Source organism: Drosophila simulans, chromosome 2L, assembly GCF_016746395.2.
Source record: "Drosophila simulans strain w501 chromosome 2L, Prin_Dsim_3.1, whole genome shotgun sequence".
Lineage (NCBI taxonomy): Eukaryota > Metazoa > Arthropoda > Insecta > Diptera > Drosophilidae > Drosophila > Drosophila simulans.
This window is the reverse complement of record NC_052520.2, coordinates 19,888,140-19,899,981: the sequence shown is the minus strand read 5'-3', so window position 1 is coordinate 19,899,981 and position 11,842 is coordinate 19,888,140. Positions and strand designations below refer to the sequence as shown.

At 39.5% G+C, this 11,842-nt stretch overlaps 1 long non-coding RNA gene across 1 annotated transcript; it reads right to left on the bottom strand.

Moving 5' to 3' along the window:
• Positions 1–5,395: 5,395 nt before the first annotated feature.
• LOC123327237 lies at positions 5,396–10,901 on the bottom strand. Its single transcript, XR_006541811.1, has 3 exons — positions 10,207–10,901; positions 10,077–10,155; positions 5,396–9,924 (listed from the first exon to the last, which is right to left on the bottom strand). It is a non-coding gene; the product is annotated as an uncharacterized LOC123327237 (long non-coding RNA).
• Positions 10,902–11,842: the final 941 nt, after the last annotated feature.

Below are 11,842 nucleotides of genomic sequence, written 5' to 3'. Positions count from 1 at the left end.
GGAAAGGGGGTGGCTGGGGATGGCTGTGGCGAATGCCAAAGGAATGCCGAGAAAGGGTGGCCGGGTAAGCTTTTGGCCATCACCGTCCTCTCGGCGAGATTGCTGTATTCCCATTCATGGCCTTTATCGTTTGTGGCAACAGCTGTTGCCTGAATTATGCTAAATTTGCGCCCACACCCGCCGAAATGGGGACTCGAACAAACAACATCATCATGGACGCACCCCCATTTTGCACCGGAAACTTCATCATTAGCCGCCCAAGCCCATCGAAAGCCACAGCTACCTTCACACCATCATTGTCATCATTTGCGGCCGTTGCTGTTACTCTGCCAGCTATTTTCGGTTATTTTTAAGTGATTTTTAATAAAGTTGACTCTGGTCTATGTGGCGGGTGAAAAAAAATGGAAAAAAACGAAAGGAGCGAACTGCGCCAGGAAAAACCGCAAGTGTAAAGCGATTGTGTGTGTGTGTGTGTGTGGGCTCCAACAGGAAGTTTTATGCCAAACTTTGGCAATCACCCACTCAAACCGATGGAGAGAAAATGGTTTGGCATTTATTATGAAATTTGAGGTTAAGTTTTATTTCATTAATTTGCCGCACCACTGGCAAAATCTGTATTTTTCATTCCGTGTTAATGTGCTTGTTAAGTTTTTCCAATCAACAGTCCTCGATGATACCCACTTTTTCCTCCACTCTCTCTCATCTCACGTTGGTTGTGGTCATTTTGGGTAGCCACAGAACAGACAGTCGAAGCAATTTGTTTTTTAAAATGATATATGCATGATATGGTTGGCTTTGATCGTTTCAGGTGTTTTTTGTTATGACCAGCTTTGCTAGATTTAATAACATACCGAAATAAATATAGCAAAGCGTTTATTGCAGAGCTCTATTTCTTTTCTAAGACTATTTCTTAATTTTTTAAAAACATTATGCAATGCAAAAACGTTTGGATTTAACGAAAGAAAAACTTACTTAGTTTAAATTTGTTAAATTATCTGTAATTTGGATTGATTTTTAAAGCATGGATGGTAAGTAGAGTATCTTACCGCCTACTTGTTCCTACCCTTCTTTAAACGTGGCTTTTATGCTCCATCTCCTTTTACTACATCAATTTACCAATCTGCCGCTCACAGTCATTATTTAGAAAACACTAATATTGATAGTAAAAAAGCTGAAACGGAGCTGGAGCAATTCAAATCAAACTATTTATTATCTTGTCATCCTTTTTCTGCATTCTGCTGCAAATGAAAGTCGACTAAATTAAATTCCGCAAAGTCCTCGTTCTTCAATGACAAACAACAACAAAAAAAAAAACAAATGCAAACCCAGAATGAATAGTGCAAATGAGTAAAGCGCATCACTCACATTTCCCCTCAATGGAAAATGAATGGTATTCATTTCAACCCTCACGGAAAAATGAATCGCTTTTCGAGCAAGGATGGTTTATAGCAAAGCTTTGTTCCTTTAAATCATCCCTTAAATTATATCAAAACTGTATAACACTTTCAGAGAATGCTATAAAAGTGTTTATATCCTTGACTTCGTATGAAATCATAAAGCTCAACTGACAGAGGAATTGTTATACACATATGAATGTTTAAAACTATGATACTGTTACCATAAATAAGCTATAAAGCTTTTAAAAGAGATTAATAGCACAACGTTGTAGTGAGAGCACTGTTATATACAATTTTGAAAACTCTACACGTTGATATAATAGCTTTATATACACTAAGCTTTAAGACTTCGACTTTTAGACTTAAACTAAATAAAAGCATTTATAGTAGAACTGTTAAAACATAGAAAAACAGTAGATACTTCCAACAGTCGCATTATTCTTAATCTTAATCTGTATATCTTAAAAAAATCGACTGCAATGTTATATGAATATTATAATAGTTTTAACAAAAAAAGATTTTTAGAAATGTCTAAGCTAGGAGTATTGTTCCTTAAATTTTACAAATTTATATTGACACGAAAACTTTTGTTTACATTGCATTGAATGAATTCCCGGCAATGAAACCTTGTTGCTGCCGTAACTAATTGCTTATTAATTGAAAGAAAATTAAATTGTCATTTATACTTTAATAGGAAGCCATATGAATCTGTTCACAGTGTGAGTTACCATTTATATTTTGTAGTAACCGATATTAAACCGTTGAATTTTAATTCAAATGCCAATTTGATTCCCACACCTCTGAATTATAACTTAATTACTTTAGCTGAGTAATAACATACACGGAGGTTTTTCTAATTAACCAACTAAGCCAGTTAAAATCGTTTCAAAAGGAGAGTACAGGAACTATTTGTAAAAGCTGTTGAATCTACGCAACAATCTGTGGAAAGTGGCCTCATTTTTCCCCTGGCATAATTTAATTAAACCAAAACGCTACAATTGCGGATATAGGAAAGACAAACAGTCCTTCCCCCAAAGAGCATCGCACAATCATCTGACTTTTAAAATCCGCTCAAATTTAATTAAAAAAACTTCTTTGCCTTTCCCAGTGCACACAAACACAAATAAAGCTCAATCAATTGAGCACAGACAAATAAGCCCCGGTGCAGCGGAAACAACAGAAAACTAAAAAACAAACATGTATAGATATACTACTATACAAATAAACAGGAATTGCGGCTATAAAAATGCCAAAGCCGGCGAAAAAAACGCTTTCAAATAGGCCCAAAAAACGTAAAAGAAATATTTTTAAAAATGCATGTAGAAGCAGGGAAATTCAGCCAGCGAGATAAAAAATTGTGCCACAAAAAGGCTTCAATTTGCGTTTAAATTCCTACTTTTTACCCAACTCTGCATGGATTTGGGGCAAAAAGTCCTTTTGTGGTAGGATGGTGCTATGTTTATTTAATTTTAAGAGGGAATTTTTAATTAAAGTGTTTACCTGATACAAAAACATGTATTTATTAGCCTGACTAATTTTTGAATATTAAGGACATAATAAAACAAAGCCGTTGAAGCTGCAAATATTCAGATAAGTTAACGATATTCAGCACATTTTATTATTTCTCATTCTCATTTGCAGTATAAACCCACCTTACCACGAGAACAATTTGACTTCTGACCACTTTAGTGACATATTTCACATGTTTTTCGCCCTGCTTCACTGCTGTTTCCATATTTTGTAGTCCTGTTTATGCGTTATTTATTTAATTTTCATTTTTATGTGGATTGCCGGCTGGTTGAGAACTAAACTAGATTTTACGCTCAAACGAACAGGCCGCCAGTTAACGCAAAAACAATGTAGAGAAATCAGTTTTTTGCACTGCCTACAACATTGATGCTAGGTATTTGGAAAGCCGCAGGAAAACAGTTTATAAACAGTCACCCTCCGGTTCTTTTCCGTTTCAAGGGGCGGGGCGGCGTAAGGAAAAGGGGGCGTGGGGCTCTGTGGAAAACTCAACGTAAATGAAATGTGTTTTGCGTGCCGCTGCCAAAGTCGTGAGTTGTGAGCATGTGTGTGTGTGTGCTTGGTCCTTGCGTGTGTATTAGTGTGTCAACTGCAAAAGCCGCACGTCCACACACACTCACACCGACTCACTTCCCGAAAGGCAAATAAAACCTGAACTGCAGCTGCAAATATGGTTAAAAGGGTGTGAGTTCAGGGATCTGCAAAATCGATCTTCGCCTGCAAAAGAAGGAGTAAAGTTCTAGAGCCTAAGGGATTCAGATACGGAGAATGCTAGGGAAATTAAGTTTTAAAAAATAAGATATTGTGATGCAAATACAAATTATATTTTCAAACCTTAAAGTAATCAGGAATTCACTTATCAGATACAAAATATAAATATACGAATGAAGTATTCTTTTCCGCACAAAATGTATCTTCTAGTTCCGAACCACACAATTTAACTTTGAAAACCCTCTTTAGCTAGCTGAAAAGTATTAGGACCCCAAGCGGCGGTATCGCAAAATGTCACATGCAACAATTTCCGAGCGCATTTTAAAGACGCTTTTTATGCGCGCCTTTTTGCGAGCCTGAGTGCCACCAGCAAATACACGTACACGAGTGACTGCCTGCGTGTGCGTGTGTGCTTGTGTGTGTGTGTGTGTGTGTGCAGCGCAAAATTTTATTTGACTTGCGTGTAATGTTCACTCACTTTCGCGCACATCGGAACAGAATGCCATGCGTCTACATATATGTATGTGTATAGAATGTGGCATGCATAGGTATGCATGTATGTGTGCGCAGCTCAGCTACAAAGTGTGCCACTACTTGTGGCACGGATGTGCCTATGCGGCTGCTGATTAAATAAGTTGGCAAGGGGCTTTAAGAAACCGAGTTGCTGCTGGACCAATGCAAAAGTGCCACCATACAGCATTTCAACTCGAAAAGGGAAATACGAACACGAAGTCAAAGGCAGGACAGAACTTTAATAATGCAGAAAATCGTAATTTGTAGTCAGTTTTCGGGGAGAACACATGCATGCCTCGCTCTGTGATTATTCTATATCCTGTCTGCGATGCAGGTTTCCCAGCTTGTGTGCGTGAGTTGGCTTCATGCATTTTGTATAAGTCCCTGCTTAAAATGCTTTTTGGAGTGTCTGTGGGATTATAACCACCTTTAGCAAAATGCTGCCAAGAAGATGCGAATATAATTACATTTCGGCTAAAGCCTCAGTCTCAGTTGCTTGTAGTTGCAGCTCGGGGTTCTGAGTTCTGGGTTATGGGATTACGACCAAGAGGCAGCAGGCAAAGGGAATAGTAATCGAAAGAGATGCTAGAACGTTAGAAACAAGCATCACTCACACCGACCGACTTAAATCAGAGCTCAAAGCCTTTAAGGTCGCGTAGATTCACCTTGATGGCGAAACTGTTGATGGCCGGGGGCAAATTGTTCCATTCAATTTGCGCAAATGCCCTCGTCAGGACAACAATAAAACTAATCCCAGCCACAAAAGTCAGGCTAATTACGCGTAATAGTTTATTTAGCTGCCGGCGCAAAACCACAAACGACGATTTAAATGGCCATCATCCGCTGGAAAAGGAAGCATTTTGTAATTTAATGTAAACAGTGGCCGAAACAAAACGGTGTCACAGTGGGCCAGATTCGCCGCGAAAGCACTCAACTAAACTTAGCACGCACAGCATGTTGACCCAAAATGAGCTGCAACTATTCGTGCTCACAGTACTCGCATCACGTATACGCCGCGTTGTCCGAAACAATGAAACCGAAAACGGGAGCGCAGTTACACCAGCTAGCTGACTGCTGTCTGGACAAGCTAATGTACGGCACCGAAAACATTTGCATGGTACGCACTCGGCGTGTGTGGGGCCGGAGCGACAATCCCCTACAGAGCTCCTAATGAACCAGGACCGCCATAAACACTTTGCCACCACCACCAATCCCAACCCACCTACACATCCTAGCTGTCGAGGATGTGCCTGAAAGTGATAGTGAAAGAGTTCTTTTTTAGAACGCACACACGCATGCACAGCCAAGTGCATGAAGTTTAAAGCCCTCACGTCCCTGTAATTATGCAGACCGGAAAAAGCAAGGAGCAGGAGCACAAAAAAGAGTCCTGCAAACAAATGAACGAGCTTACACACACACGTACACCCTAATGCCGGCGTCTCTGCACGTGTCTCACATTCACAGGCACACGCCGAGATTTAAGCGCTCGGAAAATCACTCGGAAACTCGGGGGAGAAGGATTTACCAGGGAACTGGCTCGAGATGGCTTAAAACGGGTGAAAGGACCCGGGAAAAGTAATTACACGAGAACCGAATGTTCGATGCTTATGCGGTTAACTTTTTATTTTGAATCTAAAGAGTTAGCAATTATAATATAAAATCTATCGTACAGCATACTAACTCAAACTAATGTGTTAATCATAAAATATCCCAGCTAAATTACAATAAATTTTATTAAATATGATTATCAATATTTGAATAAATGGCTGTCTTAAATAGACTATTTCTACGCACTTAGAGTATAATATTGGTGGACTCGGGGCTGGTGAACTCAGCCCAGGATCAGGTTCCTGGCCAAAACGAGTATGTGTAATCAAGTTAGGCAAAGGGTAAGCAACTCTGGTAAATCGAAAGGAAGTCGCTGCGTTATGGGGCCTCTTAACCGTCGAGGGGTGAGCGGAAAGCAATTAAATTCAAATAAATGAGCTTAATTGAAGCAGATTAACCCCAGCAGCCGTCGGAAGTGCCAACAACGAGCGAATTGCACCGCTGGCTCGGCGAACGGAGGAGTGGAAACGAGGATGTTGGCGATGCCGTGTGCATGCTCACCCAATGTCCTTGTCGGCGACATTTGCCCTGATTTCACTTCCGTGGCAATATCCGTCCTCCTGCCCTGCTCCTGGCTTTATTTACACAGTTTTGCTTAAATTGTAGTTCAAGTCATTAAATGAATAGTTGTTTTCTATTGGGGTTAGGCCAGGCGAAAGTTAACCATTTTCCGCAGCCTCGTTGCGACTCGACCAGAGTTAATGTGCCGCGATTTTAACGCTTGCAACTGGAACAACAAAGTGCACGCAAGTGTGGATAAATGCCTTTGCAGGACTTGTGGCAGCAAGTGTTCCTAATTTCGATAAAGGCATTGCCCAGATATGGAACAGTAAGAGAATTTGCATTAAATACGGGGTAATTAAAATGTATTTTCTTAAATGTATTAAAAGATATAATATCAAAATATTAGTTACACCATGAATTAATATTCAACTTGGCACCGAGAAAGCTTGCTTCCCAGAACAACCCGTTGAGCAAGGCGTGCTTTTTATGGAACATAAACTTGTGCATGCATTAATTTAATACTTCTGCACCACTGAGCAAATCCCGCATGCATTTGCATTTATAAATATATCAAACTGTTTCACAGCCAGCTTCGCATGTGTTCACTTGCGCACTTGAAGGATTAATTGATGGCATGCGAAAGGTATTAAGTTACTGGGTCGCTCCAGCTGACCTCAACTGAGCAGCAGTTCATGTGTTTAAGCCTCCTTTGAGAGCTCTCACAGTGTAATTGGAGCAATGGTTAAACAATTTGTAAGCATAATATCAGATTATAGTTGTTCATACGTTTGTTGTTGTCGGCTTGTTGGTAGAGGGTCCTATGCAGAAGAAGTCTGAATTGCGTTATGTAATGTGAATATTTATATTTCACATCGGAATTCAGTTGTATCTTAAAACCTAGCTTTTTAGACCCTTTAAAGTACATGAACAAGATCGCTACCCAAGTCGAACTAGCTACGACTCCTGCATATTTAGGTTTGTTTGCAATTGTCAGATTGATTATGTGGCTGACAATGACATTATTCGCATACCTTATTAATAAGTTTTAATTACACGGAGGTTAGTAGAGGTTGTTAAATATATTGACGAATAATTTAATATTAATGGCCAAAAAACCAATAAAATCAGGTTATTCGTTAATGATTATAATAGAATATGTAATGTCCGCTAGAAGATTCTCGCTGCAACTTACAATTGTGTTCTAAATGATAATAGTAGACTTAAAAGTTATACTAGATTCATTAAAAAATGCGTAACAGGCATAAAAATGTGTTCTTCATCAGGATTACCGCCCTAACCGTCCTTTTATTTGAACGTCAACATCTCGGGAACATTAAAATCTAGATATTTCAGTTTAAGTTTGCAGATTATAGTGACCTCCCCACGTCCATTCTAACCGCCCAAAACAGGTCACGAAACTTTCGCTGCGTTTATGTCTCTAGAATCTGTATGCTGAATCTCAACTTTCTAGCTTTTATAGTTCCTGCGATCTCGACGTTCATACGGACACACGGACATGGCCTAATAAAGAATGTGTGTATATACATTATATATATATGTCGGAAACGCATCCTTCTGCCTGATACATACTTTTCATTGAATCTAGTATACCCTTTCACTCTACGAGTAACGGGAATAAAAAGTTTTCGCTTTGAAAAATAACGGCGCCTGAAATCAAATGATTTACGTAAACTTATTGTAACTTTTCTTTTATTTTACGTTTCCAATGGATATATCAAATATCTGAACACGAGACAATTTTTCTCAAAACCTTAATGTTCTGAAACGAATCCATATATTTCTACCGAAAAGCGTTTGGGAAATCCTTCAGCCGATTCACCGACACTTTCCAAAGCTTTCCGGAACTTTTCGCACTCTTCTTAAGGGTGTATTACAATTCTGAGAAGGTTTATATGATATGTTTCATCCTACGTACTATTTTTTATATTAACTAATTATTATACATTTCTCATCATATATAGTCAATATAGGGCATTACAAGTTTATCCGGCCTATATATACATATCAATATTCGGCCTAACTTGGTTAATGGCACATGGCTTGCATGACCCCTAATGCAAAGACGCTAGAATATTCACAATAGTCTAGTAAATCTTGAAGTCTTGAACATTTTTTTCGATTTGCCAAAAAAAATTTTCCACGCCCACTCTAACGCCCTTAAACCGAACCGGTCACGCCGACACTTTGGAACAATTTTAAAATTTTTTCTCATTTTATCTATCGATATCCAAGAAAAACTATGAAATTTCGCGTTCGCATCCACACTAGCTGAGTATCTGATAGTCGGGCAACTCGACTACAGCATTCTCTCTTGGTCTATTTCTTAATATTCTTCTAGTAATCTAAGTAAGAATCTTAATACCTACCTATTTCGTAAGTATTTTAATAAGTAATTAATAAGTTACTTGCTGTGTACAGTCAAATACCCTGGAATGTCAGCCTAGAAATCCTTGTATTTAACATTCATATAGCAAGTTCGAGCAAGAAGGCGCAAGAGAAACAGTTATAGTAGATCAGCAGAATTAAGACAGAGCAGCAGGAATAACGACAGCAGAACAGCAATGGAAGTAACAGCTGAATAAAAGCAGAACGACAATAGATAATGATAAATAACAACTAAATCACGCATATACAAAATATATATATCGATACAAAATTGATAATAATTAATAAAATTAATAATATGTAAGATGAAGGTCATATTTAGGTTTGTGACGCGTATCGCGCACATTAATATATTAAGATGTATTATGAGGAAGAGTAGAATTAAGCTACCAATAATGAATTAAATATGAATATAAATAAGAAATATGAAGTTAAGAATAGAACTAACTGAAGAATATGAATGATTCAAATTTAAATATTTGAGCGCGTGCGCCACCATGCACGGTCGGAGGGTCACACTGGACCAAGCAGTCTGGTCACACATATATAGGCAAATGCCACGCAGACGGCGGGCACACTAAGTCCAGCCAGGGCCTATATAAGGCGGGCGTCTGTCAGCTATTAGTCACTCCGAAGCCGATAGCGAACGAATGAGGTAAGCGTGCCGGCTGGGAAGGCGGTGACGGTAGTGGTAGCTTCGGGGAAGGCACATTGCGGCGGTTCTGGCAGAATTTACTAAAATAATCCATTGAATCAAATATAGTAAGCGCTATTCCAACGTGTTGGAACTTCTTGTATAAGTCCATAGCGTGATTCAGATGTTTGTGCTTTTTTAAGTTTCTTTGTTGCGATTGACCTCGATTTTAAAAACGATACGATTCTGTTACACTTTGCTAGTAAGGGCACTATAGAATCTATTTTCAGGAGATCTTGCACTAAAAGATTAATAGTATGCGAGACACATGGTAAATGTTTCATTTTCATTAATTCGCACGCTTTTTTCATAGACGCGTCGTTGTGTGTTACAATATTTACTGCCTTATTTAAAAGGTTCCACTCATTCAAAACGGCGCTGAGTGAGTTCGCAATATTACTAGCGCAGTGGTTAGTTGCATCTACAAGTTTTTTCGTCGACAAAACTGCTGATTTAAGTTCGTACCATTCGTTGGGGGAGTGAATTCTACTATCTGCCCCCCCTGGCTGATGGCCTGGCGACGCCCTTGGTTTGGAGTCGTGTTATCCACAGTTGTTAAAGGGTCTGAAATCAAGAACATAGTGATTACTAAATACAAATTTAAAAAACACGTGTAAATGCATATTTTGTGGCTACATGCACATATGTATATACATACACATATGCACATTGTACGCGAACGAGTCTGTTTGAGTGTTTGCATTAAAAGTACTTACTTTTTAAGTATTTATTCATCTCCAACCTCTTCCAACACCACCAATCTTCTCAAATACATAGTTATTACTTTTCTATAATCTGAAAAAGAAAACTATAATTTCCATTCCGTATAAAATTTACCAAACTTACATGTCTCTCTCTCGCTCTCTCTGTATCAAAGTGTTAGTGACACCAGTGCAAAGAAACCATCGATTGTTTTCGAAAAGCATGGATGCTTTGAAAAAACATAAAACCATCGATATTATCGATAGTGCCATCGATGGTCTTCCAGCTCTAGCTTCTGCTGCATTGTCATGCGATTAATATTGTCGCTGACGACCACTATACTCTTAATAGAAGAGAACCGAGGGACCTCATTGTAAGTGTAAACGTTGATATTTAATGATGATTTCAGACAAAACCAAGACGAAGTCGTCCGGAGCGTTTTCCCTGTGTTTGATCCAGATTCTTATCGAATTCTTTTCGATCTGACTGAACCGCTTTAAATTTTGAGCATTCTGCCACTGCTATAATGCAAGATTACTGCGCAATTCGAAAATAAAAAGTCTCATGGTCTCAAATTGTTCTTTTTGGTGTAAAACTTAAATTTGTACAGTTTTAGCCCGATCGGATAATGTTTAGAGGTGCCTTTCTCAACCAAAAGTTTCCACGGCCAACGGGGATCCAAACCACAATTGTACATAAAATTTCACTATAAAAACAGACACATCACGCAAATACTTTTTTTCGAGTGTTGTAATTTATGTTTGTATCCTTTTTAAAAAAAGTCAAGTTTTGTGTTTTTAAGTTTTATGTTTTATATTTTAATATCCACTTAATTTGCAACACCAGCACCACGACTTGCTCACAGCAGAAAACATACAAGAAAAAAGAAAAAACGTGTGACCACACATGTCAAATATAAGGAAGTGTTGTTAAACGTTGTAGTTGAATAGGGTATTCCAACAAAGCTGATTGGGCGATATGCATCGATCTGCGTTGGCGGCTTCCCGGCTTTAGGTATCATAATGATACGTGCACGCTTCCATTGCCTTGGAAAGTGCCCTAGCCTTAGCATGGCATTAAAAATTTGTACTAAGGCTAGGACTCCTTTGCGTGGCAGAGACTTCGCAGCACGGTTGTCGATGCTATCGTAACCAGGGGTTTGTTTGATGTGTAGCGCCTTCAGCTGCATCATGACTTCCTGCGGTGTGGTTTGCCTAATGGGGCGAGCCGGTACAGTCGGAGCGTCCAGAAAATTATTGATTTCTACGCGGTTTGAGTCGTCTGTTAGGTTGAAGGGCAAGAAGGTGGAGGTCAGGTGCAAAGCAAATGCCGTCGCTTTTTCATCGTCCGTCTTGAGCCAGAGGCCACTTTGACTCAGGACGGGAGATTGAAACATCGGCTGTCTCTTGATATTTCTTGTGAGCCTCCATAACGAGAAGTTGCTGTTGTTATCTGGGCCAGTACCCTCCAGCAGGGTATCCAGATTTTCTCGTCGGGTCCTGGCTAGCAAACGGTGCAGTCTGTTAGTGGTGCTAGAGTATAGCTGCTTGATGCTAGGATCTCCTGTTGCGATGTACCGTCTCCTGAGGCGCCTTTAGTGGAAGAGCATCTCCCTAGCCTCCAAGCTCAAGATGGGAGCCCTCCTTACGGTCGTGTGACGAGCTTGATGTGGGGGAGGTTTGGCCTCCGTGCTGCTTCCGCGATTGTAGCTACGAGGTAATCTACATATGCTTCCAGACTATTGCAGGTGTCAATGGGGATGTTGAGATCAACTGTGGCC